The following is an 18,201-nucleotide window of genomic DNA, read 5'->3' as shown; positions in this document are numbered from 1 at the left end:
AGAAGGAAAAGAGATGAAGAGCATGAGAGACGATAGAGGGAAAAGAAAAGGTAAACAAAAACATAGACGAAAATAAGATAAGGAGAGAGAAAACTCAGACGGCGATGGTCCTCCATCAGCTATGACATAAAGGGAGAAGAGAGAAAAAGAATGCAGGCGGTGATGTGCTTTTACCATCTGCGACAGAAGAGAGAGAGAGAGAGAGAGAAGGAACACAAATAGGCTTGTGTTGATTGTGTCAGAAGAAAGAAAAGAGAGAAAGAACATAGGGGGCGCTAAGCTTGCATCGTCTGTGTCAGAAAATAAGAATGAGAGAGAAAGCACAAGTGGCGATAGGTGTGCGTCGTCTATGACAGACGAAAAGGAAGAGAGAGAAAACATAGGCGGTAAATGGCTTGTGCGGTCTATGATAGAGGAGAAGAAAGAGAATTTTTTCACAGGCCTGGCCCACCATCCAGGTTAAGTCCTGGGTCACTGTTCACGTCTCATGAATAGGAAGGCATCACACCAGATGATAGGCCCGCCATGCGTGAATGGAGAAAGAAAGAGGAGCAAAGAAAGACAGACAAGATAAACCACAGGAGGAAGAGAGAGAAAGAGATAAAGATGAAAGCAGGAAAGAGAAAGAGAGAGACGAGAGAGAAAAAAAGAAGGAAAAGGAAAGAGATAGAGATGAGAGAGAAAAGAGGAAGAAGATAGAGAGATAGAGATGAGTAAGAAAAGAGGAGAGAAAGAGAGGGATAGTTATGAGAAAGAAAAGAGGAGGAAGAGAAAACTACCTTATTGAGGGTACCAACCCTTTTCTTCTCTCTCCTCTCTCTCTCTCTCTCCAAGATGTACCCATGAACTATTTATTGAAATCTTTATTGAATGATTGAAGAATGAACCAAAGGTTGTTTACAATTAGGCTTTGCATATTTATATAGAATTGGGTCCAAACATGGTTGGATACCAAAAAACTAGCTAAATTGATGATAATTACAATTTAATTGAATTAAAGAAAATTATGAAAATAGGGTAAAAAAGGATTGTTTTGCCCCTGCCTAACAATAGACAGAATTTCAAAACAGCCCATGTTGATGGCTGAGAACTTGCATGATCTTTCGTGATTGATCTGGGGTTGCTTTGATGCACGTTTGATCGAAAGATGATTGTCTTCTTGTAGGGCTCAGCATGACGATCAATTTGATACCAACTTCGAGTCATGAATTATGTTTTTAGACCACAATCATGAGACTTGATATTTACATGAATCTTGAAAACTTCGGATCGATAGTGTGCTCGTTCCTCAATGTTTTTTCATGATTTCTTCGTTGTAGTGCACTGAGCATGCCGTCACGATCACGTGGCAACAAAAGAAAGACAATTTGGAGCCCGATTGAAGATTTCATAACTTTTGGGTTTTGGCCGGAATCTAGAATCCGGCGACTGGAATTTACAGTCACTTCATCGCCTGCGTGCAAAAAATCAAACAGTTCATCATGTATGGGGTTTGGACCAATGGAAGCCCTGAACCTTACGCATATGATGAAATTAGTTTGGCATTGATCCGATGCGGGAGCGCCGCGATTTGGTCATTTGAGTGAAGCGTGTCGCTACTGAATTTTCTGCAACTTCTTCACGGATTAACAACTTCTCTCTAGTTTTTCTCCCTACTGGGTGGTCATGGGGCGTACTACATATCAAAACGCTCATCTTGATGAGATGAACACGCTCACAAAATTTGAGTATGATCCGACTCAGAACGAGTGAGATATGGGCCTCGAAAGTCACTACCTGTGACTGTAAAAAGAACTACCTTTAATGGTGTTTTGGTGCAGGGTGGCCACACGGGAATAGTGTGCGGCGAACCCCTTTTCACTATTTTACCCATAACTTTATCCTGGAGTGCTCGATTAAGCCGAAACTTGACCCATATGGGTTTTTGATTGTGCTGGATTTAATGGCAGTGGTCCCTCATCTGTTTGATGCATCAAAAATACAGTTCTTGTTATAGGGTCCATTTCAGGATGTTAGAGGCCAATTTTTCTGGAATTGTTTCTTTGTGTTCACTGCCTGAGATATGTCTGATTGCGATGAAACTTGAAAGGTGGCCTCTTGAAGTAGTTATGAAGATCTTGACTAATTCTGGGGTTATTCTGAGATTGTAGGAATTTCTACTGTATGTTAAGGCTTTATTGACGTGCTTCTTCTTTATTCCGCATCAGGGACCAAGGTGATGAAAAATGTGTTCAAACAGTGATGTGTGATTGAGCAAAAATTGTTCTCTGATGTCAATTTAAGGCCTCGCAAGACAATGTTTGTCAAAATATGACCTTCAGCTGGTTAGGCCTATCTCGCAAAGCTCAAACGAAGAGGAGGTATGCGTTGACATGAGTATCTAGATTGCTCTTTCCATTGACCTTGTTTCTAAATTTTGGGATGAAAAAACCCAGGGGAAGGTTTTCCATGCCTCCCTGGGTCTCATGAACATAGGCCTTTGGAGGAAGAATTTCATACATACCCATTCTTACAAAGATATCTTGTATTGCTTTTTATGGTTCCTTCGAGTTGGGTATTTGGCATGATAGTAGGACCACCGGTCGGTGGGTTCCCAAGCATAGACTGATGAGTCGAGACTTGGGGTACATGTTGGCCTACATGGGCTTGAGTTTGATGCATGGGCTTGAGTTTGATGAGCCGCAGTCACCGAAGCAGTTTGATACATTTGTTCCTGAGGGGCGTATTGACCCATAAGTGTCGCCATCGGTTGTGAAAATTGCATAGTTTGTTGGACCAGATCAACTAGAGGGACTGATTGAAGAATCGGCTAACTCGGTTGCACTAGGGGTTGACTTATCCCACTAAGTTGGCTTGGGATCAACCCGTAAGCTAGGGCATGAATGGTGTAACTTAGGTCAACTTGACTTTTAAGGGCAGCTTGGATGCCCATCTCGCCTAAGGGTACGTCTAGATTGACACCTCTGCTGCGTATAGTGTGTAGGTCATCATGAGATGTAATATGGTGGCTCGAGGCTGAGTTAAATCCCCTAGACCTAGATGGGTCTTGGTTTTGAGATCGCTATGCTCAGGGTTATCTTGGTGTGAGTTCTGAGAATGGGCATTAGATAAGGCCTGAACTTCTTCCCTTGCTCGGCTTCTACTTTGGTTGCCTAAAAGGCCCTGTAAGATGATGCTCGGTCAGACCCCTTGACTATTCATAGTTTCTTGGGCGAAGCTAACTTTTTGGACCACACAAATCTCAGGATTAGGAGTGGATCCTTGGGACTCTACCTCTAATTGAAGACTTTTTGGACCCCACAGATCCCAGAGGGTTTAGCTCAGACCAAAAGCGAGTCCGGACTGAGATCTAAGATTAAACAGCAAAAATAAGCAAGCACAACACACGAAAACATTTGACTTAGATTATATGCAAGCTTGGCTTAAGAGTGGGTTCCTAACTATTGAAATGCTGCTAGGATGATATAGGTCCCCACATAGGTTCTGACCTCCTATTATAGGATTTTCACCAGGTCCTACTATACTCGGAGTTGCGTGGAGGCAAAGGATTACAGAGAGACGCTCATAGTTAACGTTACGCGAACCCCAATAGCATCGACTCTCAAAGCTAGGTTCCCCTCACACCGTTAACGCAGATTTTGGGGTTTTTTGAAATATTTGTTTGTTGGTTTCCTTGGCATTCGCAGTCCGGTGTGTGCTGGAGTGTGTAAAGAAGCACGCAATCAAAAATAATTGTCAAGCGAACAATGCAATGAAGAAATAAAGCGAGCGCTTGGCACTAGTCGTGCCTAGCGATGCGCGCTTCAAGGTGAAGCCCGCTCGAAGCACAGTATAGATGGAGGGGTAAGTAACCCCTAAGAAGGTACAGTCAAAAAAGTGAGACCAAGCACAGTCCGTGCTAAGTCGAGCGTGACTCAAATGGGACACGGTTCAGGAAGAATGCAAGTAACCCTCAATGTATTTTTTTAAAAAAATTTAATTTTTTATCTTTTTAACTTTGGTGAAACAAAATTAAACTAAGCATGATGAAAGCAGGGAAAAAATGATCTCAATCAAAATTAAAAAACTAAAATAAAAAAAAAAAGCCAGGAACTTAACATACCTATCTGAAGCAAAATATTTTTTTAAATAATTTTATTTAAGCCAAAAATTGGTGAATAGGAATTCAACAGCCTCTAGAAGAGGCCTGTGGGGTCCCAAGAAATTTCTGGGGCCACTGCAACTGGGCGACACTACTTTTTGATGCCTATACAGGATGGGTGACACTGCTAGTGTCGCCCAAACAAAAAAAAAATTATTTTTTTTTTAATTTTGATGAAATAAGGTTACAATAAACTTGCAGAAGCAGGAAAAGTAATTTTTCTGATGAAATAAATTAAAATAAAGTAAAAACAGAAAAGTGCAGTTGGAACAAACTTCTATTAAGAAAAATATTTTTTTGTATTTTAAAAATTTTTTTTTTAATCTGAAATTTTTTGATCAGTCACAAGAGAGTCCCTGGAATAGGACTACAAAGTCTTAGAAAGTTCTGAGACTTTTGGATTTGGGCGGCAGGGGGCGTGTCGCCCTGGACCTAGGCGGCACTGGTGGTGTTGCCCGGGTGACACTGCTAGTGTCGCCCAGGAAGACAAGGTTTCACAATGCCGAAACCCTGGATCCTAGTCACAACCGAATTTTAGGACTTTTGTTTTACTAAAAATAGTAAAAACAATGGATAAAACTCGTGCTTTAGAGCTCGGATCAAGCTCGAAATGCCCCACGGTGACGAAGACCTCTCGAATTTTAACACCTTAAACTGATAAAAAATAATGTGGTAGAGAAAGTGGGACAAATCGAATTCAGATCTGAAGCCAGATTTTCCCATGAACAAGCAGATCTGCTCTAAGATCTATGGCAAAGCCAACATAATCCAAAACATCAAAACACGAGTTTAAAGCAGCAAATGGACCAAAATTAATCAAAAAAAAATCAAAACAGTGAGAAGAAGAAGAAGAAAGAAATGGTAAGAGAACAATACGAAACCGGGCCGGATGGCTCGGGACCCCTGAGGCTTCGAGGGCTCGCCTGTATCAGAACCAGCATCCTCTTTGCCTCTCTGATTCAGATGTTGACCAGAAGATATTTGTTTTAAAAGGGTTGTTGTGCCCTAGGGATGACTAAAAAAGTAGGGTTCCTTCGGTCTAGGTTAAGGTTTCTTAGGCTTAGGGTTAAAGTTTTTCATTAGATTAGGGTCCATGAGCTCACCAAGTTGACTTCCAGAGTCTAACTTTCTCTAAGAAAAGGGGCTAGGGTTTCAATCTTTTCTTTTCTCTCCTACTATATGGCCATGAAAATGAGGTTTTATAAGGGCCAAAGATCTCTTGAGAAGGGCATCTTCCATAACCAACAGATCCCTCAACCAAATATTTGGGGATTCGAATTTGGGCGACACCAGCACGCATAGTGTCGCCCCAACAAATATGGTAAAAACTACACAAAAATGCAATAAATCGATGCACAAGAGAAATTTCTAATTTGGGCCTGAATAGGGCTGGGTGACGCTAGTAGTGTTGCCTTAGTCGGCTAGGAGGCACCACTCGTGTCGCCCTAGTCGGCTAGGCGGCACCACTCATGTTGCCCAGTCTAGGCTGGGCGACAAGCCTTGTGTCGCCTAAACCAAAGTTGGTCCAAAATAAAAATTTCCATTCAGGTATGTTCCTCAGCCTCTTGTGAAGCTCTCAGAAAAAATTTGGGTCAAAAAGAAGTTTTCCAATATTTTTAATGATATTTTTGGTAAAACATGGCGCTTGCAGAACTCTGGGTGAAAACAAGGTATCTACAGGATTCTGGGCAGGCAAAATGGTTCTAGATCATAGGGTACACTGTGTGGGCTATAGATTTGGGTTTACTAGAATAATACGGTCCTAAGGGTTCAGGAAACTACAAAATTTGCCAGATTTAAAATGGGGTATCTACAACAATATGATAACAAGAAACAAAAAAAAAAAAAAGAGTACCAGAGATTACCTCAACCGAGCTTATTACACCCAACATCGAGTCACCACGATCCAATGACGCGGGATCAATGATCAACTTTTAATCTCAATCGGGAGAGCAAGTTTAGGCCAAGCCACACTAATAGAACATGAACCCCTTTGATCACAAATTCAAACCCTATCTGAATTCCCTTAGCAACCTAGTTGGAGAGAGATGGATTCTCTTTTTGTTATACCCCCTAAAACCCCTAGCCATAAATCCATAGTTGAGAGATGGGAGAGAGAAGAACTCCATAGCCTAAACCCTTAGGTTCTTTAACAATATGGAAGACAGAGGGATCTCAAAGATGGGGAAGTGGGATGCGCCCTTTCATGAGAGAGAAACTTTTCTTTAGAGAGAGAGAGAGAGAGAAATTCTAAGTGCGATATGAGAGATAAATATTGAATTAAGTACAAGAGATAAGGTTTAGAGATTTTTTGGGTAGAGACAATTCATTTTTATATGCTTTAAACAAGATTAGGGTTTTCTAGGGTTTTTCTTGGCATCCCTCTTCTTGTGAGATTGAATATGAACCATTAATCTTGGGTGACTTGTGGGGTGAGAGATTTGAGTCATCTGGGCCATCAACATTATGGAAGGTGCATGAACCTTTATCCCCCTTTTCTAAATCATTTTCCTATCAATAGAAATTAAATAAATTAAATCTAATCAAAATATTGTGCATATTATAAAATAACACAAGTCTAGTCAATCTTTCCACAAAATCTTTCAAATATATATCGAGTCAATATTTAGTCAATATCTTCCAACTATATGGCTACATGTCATAAAAAATAGGAAATAGAATAAAGGGTGGGGCATGCCATCCATGGGAGGCACTCATGGGCCCCACCTTCCAAAAATATGGTGGGCCCATGTGCACAATGAGCCCCATGATAGTTTTATATATTTAAAATTAATAAAATAATTTTAAAATATTATTTGAATATTTAAATCATTGTAAAATATATTTCTTTAATTTTATAAATTCAAAAAGTATAAATAAAATATCTAATGGTTCATAAAAATTCAAATAATAATTCTTAAAAAATTTTCATCATAAAATAAAAAAAATTAAATGAATTTGATCGAAATATGATCCATATGGTTTAAGAATTAAATCAACAATCATAGGGCACTGCACCTTCAACTGTGGATTACAGACCACACTTACTTTATCAGATCGACCTAGTGTTTTCCATGACCCACAGTCCAAGCAGGGGTTCATTAGTGGGTCACTAAAATCTAGTCGATGAGCCAAGGGATTGCAATCCCAGTATGTGGATTTTAGGTCCTGCCCTAAAGACGAGTCAAGGTCACCTAGACTTGTGCGACCACAACTCCTATAGTGCATAAGGGTATCTCTCGCACATGCATGTGCTTCACCCTAAAGGTGGCTTACTTGCTTTCCCTAACGATCTATCAATATGCATGTCATGTGATGTCACATGGAAGAGGCTTTGGCCCCCGTCTCTGTTGGCCACCATCACACATAAGGATCACACAGTCCCTCGGCTCACCCATCCGGGCATATGCTCCGACTCAATCAAGGGATGACTCATTAGAACCCTTCTTGGTTTGTTATCTATGCTTAAGTAACATGGGCTTTTCCCAACCGACTGACCTAGATTGTCAAGCACAGCCCAATATCTGCAAAAATTGTTTGCATTGTATTATCCACAAGGGACCATACTCCCACTGAGTTCTTGTTCTACTATATCATTTCATTTCACAAGCACTCATAAGGGCTTTAAAGGCCACATAAACCCAACATCTCTCACTTGGCCTTTGAACGCCTTACATTCTCTCGTCCTCACTTTTTCTCATCTCCATCTCTCTCTCCCAATTACAATCTCTCTCTCGAGCATTTTTCACTTACTCTCTCTCAATACATTAATCATAGCTTTCTCTATCAATCCTTTCACAAAAGGATTCATAGAAGCAACGTCTTTTTCTCTTTACTGCTCGGATCTCATCCCAAATGTGCTCGTAGCCCATCTTTCATATCGCTTCGCAAATCACAGACTTGTTATCGCAGAAGACCATCACGTACCCTCTTCGCATGGGTCATATGTTCATGGGCTCAAAGGAGTTCTTCAAATAAGTTGCTCCCTTTTGTAGCCATACAACCTGCGTCACACATTCGGGTTCCATGGGTGAACAACATGATAGTCTGTTGTTCCATTTGGCCTATCAAATACTAGCAGGTGCTCCCACTGGAATATTTAGTTTATTTGGATTTCGATCTTTCTCAATCTCACCTCATTCCTCAGGTGAAAAAACATGGTTATATATGCTTGGAGTTCTTATGGAATCGTGCCTTATTTGACATGCAAATCGCCATCGTGTCGTCACAGAAAATCCTTATCTGCCTCTATGGTCGACAATTTTGCCACATTCTATATCTTTGATTTCCAAGAAACTACACCCCGTCCAAGTATGAATACATATCCATATGTAAACTTCTCATTATCTGGATCCATGAGATAGGTTGCACCTGTATATCTGAATATCCAAGCAGCTAAAAAAAACGTGCGACTGTAGCAGCTCCCACCCAATTATTGCACATATAACATATACATTCTCAACATTCTTATGCATATATCATGAGGTAGCGTAACAAGTCTTATGCAATATGTAATTCAATACCTGTTGGTTTTACAATTTGCAAAACCTTCATGAACCATAAAGGTTCAACCACACTAGTTGTCTTGGTAGTAAATCCATACAAACCAAGTTATCTAATCAACACAACATGTGTCAAGGAAGCCTAACATGATGGCTTTACTTCAACATTCCCTATGGTTCAAGGTCTTAGGTAATCGATGATTTTAAATAACTAGAAACATGGGTCAAGGCATATGGGTATTTAAAAACTAGTGCGTGACAGTTGTTCTCTAATTTTTATGAATGCTGTCAAGACGCAACGTATTTCTCTTTAATAAAAATATTGACTTGAGATATATATATATATATATATATATATATTCACAAGCAATAATTATATAATAGTATAACAATTTAAAATGATTTTCATACAGATTTAGTGGATTTGGAAAGACTATGTGGTTTTCTCAAAACCATATTTATAGACTTAGGTTTTTCTCAAATCATCTAATTTTAATTTTAAAATACATGACTAGCCTTCATAAATCATTTTATTGTATTCACTTTTAATTTTCTACCAAGTCAAGTTCATGACCACAAAAAAAAATCGTAAATACCATCTTATAATTTTATCCAAAATAAATCATACTTATAGACTTAATGGACCAGAAAAGATTATGTGGTTTTCTCAAAACCATATTTATAGACTTAGATTTTTTTTAAATCATCCAATTTTAATTAAAAATACATGCTTAGCCTTCATAAATCATTTTATCATATTCACTTTTAATTTCCTACCAAGTCAGGTTCATGTCTACAAAAACAAATCATAAATACCATCTTATAATTTCATCCAAAATAAAGCATGAATAAAGAATGTCTATTAAAGCCTTGACAAAATATTTCCATTTTGACAAATATGGAGAATTTATTAAGAGATCATAATCACATGCAACATGTCATATTATAGAAATTATCGGGAGCATGGTCACTAAGACCGAGTTCCATCAGAACACTCCCTTAATGCTTATATATTTTAACGAGCCACACTCATCTCTCGTGTTTCATCTTTAGGGCTCAAAGCCCTGGATAAAATCACATCTCCATGTATATTACTACCTTAAGTAGTTCATACTCTAGCACAATGAGGTACTAAAACATAGGGTATTCAAAAAATGACTCCTTCAAATATGTTAGCACCTATCACTTAATGTTCATACACTCTATACATATTCATAAAATAATTAGCAAAAATATAACCAAAGCATATAAATTTAAAATATATTGAATCCTCTTTCCCTATATGATCTTACCATGTATTGTGAGATATATTTCATATCTCATAACTATGTAGTGTGGTACCTGGGCTTTCTTGGTTAATTGTTTTTATTTGTTTGACAAGATTTTTGTGATCTTGAAAGAGCACGCAACTGATGGATAATATATTGTCATAACATGTCCATCTTTTTGGTACTTGGATTCTCCCAGTCTCACACCGTAAAGAAATAATATTATTCATCCCAAGATTTCAAATATCACAATTTCGATTCTCCCACTGATCTTTAGTGTTACTCTATTTATCCATTCATTTCGAAGAAACCAAGATGCTTTTATAGATATTGCATTTCTTCTTTTTTCTGCTATTCCCAAATCGAACATTCTTCATATAGAGTATCTTATCTTGCCAACTCTGTATTACATCTCTCTGAAGTTGTACTATAATAAACCATACTCATGGACTATCATAAAACCTTTTAAAATGAGCTTTAAAAAGGTCTCCATAATTAAAAATCAAAAGATGTGCCTTAACATGCCACATCTTTTAATTTCTGCAGCATAGAACATGAGCATCCCACAATAAAAATATGATATCTCTTAACTTATAAAGAGTTTCTTTCTAATCCTTTTGAGTACTGAAATAGACTCGAAGAATCAATTCCATCCCTAAAGTATACCATTTAGTGGGTCTACCTTTTAGTGACTTTTACATCATAATACAATTTTTTCTGAGGAAAATCAAGTTGAGCATCTCTCAATAAAAAAATTGTCTCTCAAGTCTCAGAGAATTTTTTCCTGAAATCTCTTGTATTGAAAACTAGACTCAAAACCAAATTATAACATCATGGTGTGAATATCAAATAATAAATTTCTTCAGAAAAATAAAAAAAGTGACATGCACATCATAAAATAAATCATACTGCAGAATCCATGATGAACATTGTCTAATAAAATTGTATTTTCTCTCTACCCTCATGGAGATTTACTTTGAAACAAATTTTTTTAAAAAAATAGACATATAATGGTAGCATATTTATATCCACAAGCACATATCACTCTCTTAAGTAGGCTCGATAAATATAGATATTCAAGTCTCAATGAAGAACATACCAAATTACAGAAAATTTCTTCTTGAAAGTAGACTCAATTTTGTGAGTTACAACAAAATTTCAGCAAGAAATAAAATCATATGGTTGGTGGAAAAAATCACGGAACTCAATTGACGGTTCTTGAATTTTGTAGGGTCAAAACTGACACCCTTTATTGATGATTCTATAACTCACAATTCCCACTGAAATTTTGAATGTAGATCCTATTATCAAATGCACACAATATCATTGAAGTATGCAATTGAAAAATACATGAGAAATACATCATTATCGTTTTCATACCACTAATCCAAAATAGCCTAGATTACCCATTATGCAAACTGCCTTTTCGATGTTTGATTATTCCAATAATTATTTAACCGGGGTGTATCAATTGACCACAAAGATCATTAGCTTTCTTATTTCTCACTCCCAATCTTGATCTTCACTCAATAAAGAGAAAAGACAACTAACGTCATCAAGTATCTATAGCTCTGATACCAATAAAAGAAAGACTAATGAGATCTTGCTGGAGAATATGTTATTTTATTTTCTTCTTTTCACCATTATTTTTCTTTTTCTTTTTCTTTTCTTTTGGAAAAGATCACTTACAACTAGTCTTATTACAACAACTCTTGCTTCAAAGAAAATTAAATTAACAAATCCAAGATTTTAAAAACCTTGTTTCTATTTAACTAATTTTCTTTAAAAAAAGAAATTATCCACAATTCTTATGCTTGGTAATATAAAGACAATATAATTAAATATGACAAGAAACAAAACAAAACAAAAAAGTGCGTCGGAGATTAGCTCAACCGGGCTTATTACACCCCACACTGAGTCACCACCATCTGATGGCCCAGGATCAATAATGAACCTTCAATCTTAACCGGGAAAGCAACTTTTGGCCAAGCCACACCAATAGAACATGAACGCATTTGATCACAAACTAAAACTCTATGTGAATTCTCTTAGCAACTTAGTTTGAGAGAGATGGATTCTCTTTTTGTTATACCCTAAAACCCTTAGCCATAAATCCATAGTTGAGAGATGGGAGAGAGAAGAACTCTATAGCCTAAACCTTAAATTCTTTCACGACATGGGAGTGAGAAAGATCTCAAAGATGGGGGAGTGGAACGTGTCCCTTTTGGGCTTTCTTGAGAGAAAGAGAAATTCTAAGTGGGATATGAGAGATAAATACAAAATTAGGTAAAAGAGATAAGGTGTAGGGATTTTTGGGTAGAGACAATCCCTTTTTATAGGCTTTGAACAAGATTAGGGTTTCTTAGGGTTTTTCCTAGCTTGCCTCTTCTTGTGAGATTGAATATAAACCATTGATCTTCGGTGACTTGTGGGGTGAGAGATTTGAGCTATCCATTTCATAGATGAGTCACCAACATTATGGAAGGTGCATGAGCCATTATCCCCCTTTTCTAAACGATTTTCTCATAAATATAAATTAAATTAATTCAATCTAATCAAAATATTGTGCACACCATAAAATAGCACAAGTCTACTCAATCTTTCTACAAAGTCTTTCAAATATATATCAAGTCAATATTTAGTCACTATCTTCTAATCATATATGGCCACATGACATATCACCAAAAAATAGGAAAGAGAATAAAAGGTGGGGCGTGCTACCCAATGGAGGAACTCATGGGCTCCACCTTCTAGAAATATGGTGGGCCCATGTGCACAATGGGCCCCCAAGATATTTTTATATATTTAAAATTAATAAAAAAAATTAAAATATTATTTGAATATTTAAACAATTTGTAAAATCAATATATTTAATTTTATAAATTTAAAAATTATAAATAAAATATCCAGTGGTTCATAAAAATTCAAATAATAATTTTAAAATAATTTTCATCATAAAACAATCACAATTAAATTAATTTAATGAAAAAATGATCCATATGGTTTAGGAATTAAATCAACAATCATGGGGCACTGCACCTTCAACTGTGGACTACAGATCACACTTGCTTTATCATACCGACCCAATATTTCTCATGACCCACAGTCCAAGCAGTGGCCCATTAACGGGTCACCAAAGTTTAGCCGATGAGCCAAGGGGTTGCAATCCCAATCTGTGGATTTCAAGTCCTTCCATTAAGACGAGTCAATGTCACTTAGACGTGATGCGACCACAGCTCCTATGGTGCATAGGGGTATCTCTCGCACATGCATGCGCTTCACCCTTAAAGTGGCTTACTTGTTTTCTCGAACGATCTAACAATATGCATGTCGTGTGATGTCACATGGATGAGGCTTTGGCTCCAGTCTTTGTAGGCCACCATCACACACAAGGGTCACATAGTCTATTGGCTCACTCATCCGGGCATATGCTCCGACCTCATCAAGTGATGACCTATTAGAACCCTTCTCGATTTATTTTCTATGCCCAGGTAATATGGGTTTTTTCCAACCGACTGTCCTAAATCGTCAAGCACAGTCCGATACCTGCAAACATCATTTGCATAGTATGGTTAAGGTTGAGTTAAGTTTAGCATACCATGCGCGACGTGATTGTTTACGTCTATACAAGGCCTTCTTTAATTTGCATGAAAGATCTTTCTCTTTTTCTTTAAATGGCTTGGAGGAAGACTTATATAGACTTCTTCAAGGTTGTCATGTAAAAAGACATTTTTAACATCTATCTGATGAAGAGACCACCCACAATTAACTGCGATAGATAAAAGAACACGAACAATATTCATATTGGAAAATGGTGCAAAAGTCTCTTTATAGTCGACTCCATATGTTTGGGTGAATCTTTTGGCCACCAAACCTAGCTTTATATCTCTCAACAAACTCATCACTATTATATTTGATTTTGAAAACTCATCTACATCTAATTGTTTTCTTCCCTTTGTGTAACTTGACAATTTATCAAGTATGATTCTTGTTACATGCTTGAAGTTCATCTTCCATGGCCTTCCTCTACACAGGTTAAGAAATAGCATTTTAAAAATTAGTTGGCTCAGAATTATTAGAGATAGAACTTAAAAATGTAAAATAATGAAAAGAGATATTTTTATAGAAAATATAATTTTGAACATGATAAGAAACTGCATGGTAAGTATAAAATCATGAAGTCTAGAGGAAGGTTGAGAGATAAGAGAAGACCTGCATAAAGAGGGATCAGGTGGGGCCATGGCAGTCTTCTTCTTCTAAACTAGCTTGGTGAGTTTCATAGGTATCTTTAACTTCGGCTTAATTATCATGACTTGTTTCAGGTGTGTTGGACACATCACTGATACTAATATAAGGCAAGGGCAAATGACCTCTTAAGCACTTCCTTGAGTCCTATTTTCTAAACCACTCTCCAATATGTCATGAAAATAGAACTTAATTCCAATAAGTTGAACATCTCTATAATTATATATTTTTCTGGTTGTGGGATCATAACATTTGTATCCTTTTGAAATAGAGGAGTACCCAAGAAAGATACATCTGTTGGGATGTTTATCAGGTTTATCCCTATTGTGCCCATCCAGATGAACATAAGATATGTATCCAAATAGATGCAAATGAGACAAATCAATATTTCTATTTTCATAACTTCAAGGGGAGATTCATCCTTAAGAAATTTAATCGGAAGTCTGTCAATCAGATAGCAAGCAGTTAAAATAGCTTTAGACTAATAAATTTTTGGAACATGCATTGAAACATTAAAGACTTGTAGCTTCTAAAAGGTGTCTATTGTTCCTTTAAGCAACTTTGTTTGCTGAGGTATTCCAACACATGATGTTTGGTGTATAATATCAATATTACATAGACGCTCAAAAAAAGCTTTGTTTACATACTCGACACCATGATCAGTTCACAAAACTTTATTCTTACTATTATATTGAGTGGAAATCAATTTGAAAAATTCTTTGAACACAGAAAAAACTTATGTCTTTTAAGTCAATAAATATACCCAAATAGCATGAGACCAATCATAAATAAAAGTAACAAAGTATTTAAAGTCAGCATAAGAATCAACTGATCCCTACACATTAGAATCTATCAAATAAAAGGGTTACTTTGAGACAGACATAGAAGATTGAAAATGACGTCCTGTCTATTTTGAGAATTTACAAACTTCATAAGAATGGGAGTTTAAAGACAGAGAGGGTATTAAGATTTTCAAAACTTTATCAGAAGGATATCCAAATCTCCAATTCCATAATTTATTAAAATCAATATTATCTTAACTAGCAATCAAGACCTTATTCTCCTGATTAAATAGATACAGGCCATGAGATAGTCTTCCTTCACTAATATTCCTCGCCATGGACAGGTCCTGGAAAACACAGAGCTGGGGGAAAAAATAACATTATAATTCATGCTCTGAATAATTCTACCAATAGACATCAAATTAGAGAAAAATGATGACGTAAACATAACTTCAGAGTACGAGACTTAGAAAAGAACTTAATCTTACCAACACCTTGTACAGGAATCAATGAACCATTAAGTAATAGACACATGGTTGATATTTTCATTATTTTTTAGGATGGATAGATAATATAAGTTAGCAGTCATATGATTTGTAGCCTCTGAGTCTATTATCCAAGGCAAAGTGTCACTAGAACATATAGACGCATAAGGGTTATATGTGTCGGGTAATAAAGAAAAAAGATCCTGTATGGAGGAAAAACCATTGTTGTTAATTGATTACTGAGAATGGTCATAGTTGTATTGATGAGTTTGAGTAGCTACAATATAAGCGATAGATCTGTCAGATGTCTTATCATTAATGAGCCTTAAGCGTGGATATAATACCAACACATTTCTTTCACATGTCCTATATTATTGCAGTGGTCACATCTATGATGCTCTCTATTACTACGACCCCTTCCACTATCACAATAATTGTTAGAGCCTCTACCTCCATTACTATTTTGAGGCCTTTTTGTTTCATATTTCTCATTATTGGTAACCAGAGCAGATTTCTCAACACTTTATTTGGGAAGTTTTGAAATCAAGATTTTTTATTTTCTTCCTAGTTATGTGTCCAACTTTAGATTTTCCAAAGATAGAATGGGAAACAACTTTCGACCAAACAATATAATTAAGTTTATTCAAAAGACTAGTAGTAAGTTTCATGTTAGAGCTCTATTCTGAATCTGCCATTACAAGAAATAAAGGGAACCCGAAGACTAACCTAGTCAGTAAATAACAATTCAAGAGAAGAATACACCTTAATCGGAAATAACCGAAGGCCCCAAAAAGCACTATCATTTCTCTCTCTAGAAATCGCCAATGCATACCCAGCTGCCTAAACGCTCCCAATTGCAATAACAAGTTACTTTTTCTTCAAACCAAACCAAGGCCCTTGCAAAGAAACTAGCCATCAATTGAGAATGACGTCAAAAAATATAATAATAAAAGGCTTTCCAAATCACTTTGATGCAAAATAAATAAGTAAATAAATAAAAGGAGACGTGGATGTGGTCTTACAATATCCCTTTGATGCAAAAAAAAAAAAAAGTGAGATATGAATGGGGTTTTGCATATTAATGCTGGCAAATCTCACATGAACTGTTTCGGTCGCGTGAAATAGAGTGCATGCAAATCCAAATCATTGCCCCCTTTGGATCAGCCATCAAAAAAGACCCACAGCCTGGTGCAAGATAAGGAGTGCAAGATAAGGACATGGTCTTTAAGAAAGCAAGGCCAGAGAGAGCGATACACGTGAGGGCGAAGTTCTCCTCTGGGTTTTAAACCGATAGTGATGGATCAGGTTACTCTAATACTATGTTGAAGTTGCAATAAAAGAAATAGCGAAGAGAAACAAAGAAAGACAAGTAGATCAACACAACATATATAGGGTTTGACAATGGTGTCTACATCCACAAAAAGTAAACCAATATTATATTCATAGGGATTACTTTTGTTTCTTAGATATTTATAGAGTTACAATTTTTGTCTTTTAGGAAACAAATTTCACTACAAGTGTAAGGAAACTCAATGTCTTATAATGCAAACGATAAAAAACTTAATTTCCTATTGCTATAATCTTCAACAATATGCTATATCAGAGGATTGTGAGTGAAAATGGCACCATAAAGGTATGAACCCTACAACACTAATGAAAGCCTTACACATGAGGTAAGCGTGATGATAGGTGCACTCTATAAGTAAAATTGGTGGGCCCCATGAGTGAATGTTTTGACAAATAAAATGTCCATAATAAGGTTGGGCTGAGAACATTTTTTATTGAAAAAATGATGAAAAACTCCAGTTCATTACGAATCGATTTTTTATACGAATCAAGCGAAACTTATTTTCAATACGAATCGACGATTCCGAACTGGATCAATGATTTTGGAAACTTCTTTTTTTTTTACAATAGTATTTAACATTTATTAAAAGATATAGAGTCGCAATACATTGGTTACATCATAACAGAAAAAACAACTAGAGAATTCAAAGACACTCCGTTCTTTGCCAATTCATCTGCAACCCCATTTGCTTCCCTTAAAACGTGCCGAAAAGTTTCCACCAAAGAAGATAATGAATCCATGACCTTCAACCAGAGAGATCTTAATCTCCAAGGGGTTTCGAAACATAGGAGCACCAATTAATAGTATTAAGAGAATCCCCTTCAATGATCAAAGAACTCCCCATATGTCTCTCTTTCTAAATCATTAACCCTTGGAACAAAGCCGCCAATTCAGCATGATTAGCAGTTATTACACCACACGGACCAGCATAATAAAAAAGAATAGTGCCTTCATTGTCTCTACCAACCCCCCAAAAACCAGCATTGCCTGGGTTTCCAAGAGAAGATCCATCACAATTAATCTTGTCGCTACCCGTAGGCAGAGGAACCCAACTGAGTCTTGTTCGAGCTTTAAAAAAAATCGATACTTGATTAAATTTTCCAAGTTGTTAAAATCATCAACTTTAGTAACCCCAAAACCTTCCTTTGTTACCCTAAACTAATTCCATACCGTATTCAATATTCTATATATAAGTTCCTCAACCTCCAGAGACAACCCATCCAAAACTTTTCTATTCCTTTTCAACCATAATTCCCAAACCTTGCGTAGCCCAAATCCTATTCCTTGACAGGTGACTCGAGGCAATCCTATTCCTTGACAGGTGACTCTTGCAGAGAAACTCTGTCTTTATTGATTCATCAAGAATATACAAGACCCTATATAAATATACAGCTAATAACAGTTCTAGATAGATACCAACAGTTATTGAT

Source organism: Amborella trichopoda, chromosome 11, assembly GCF_054954075.1.
Source record: "Amborella trichopoda isolate Santa Cruz 75 chromosome 11, AtrichopodaSantaCruz75HAP2 v2.0, whole genome shotgun sequence".
In the NCBI taxonomy this organism is placed as follows: Eukaryota; Viridiplantae; Streptophyta; class Magnoliopsida; order Amborellales; family Amborellaceae; genus Amborella; species Amborella trichopoda.
The sequence above is the reverse complement of the archived record's forward strand: the minus strand, read 5'-3'. Positions refer to the sequence as shown.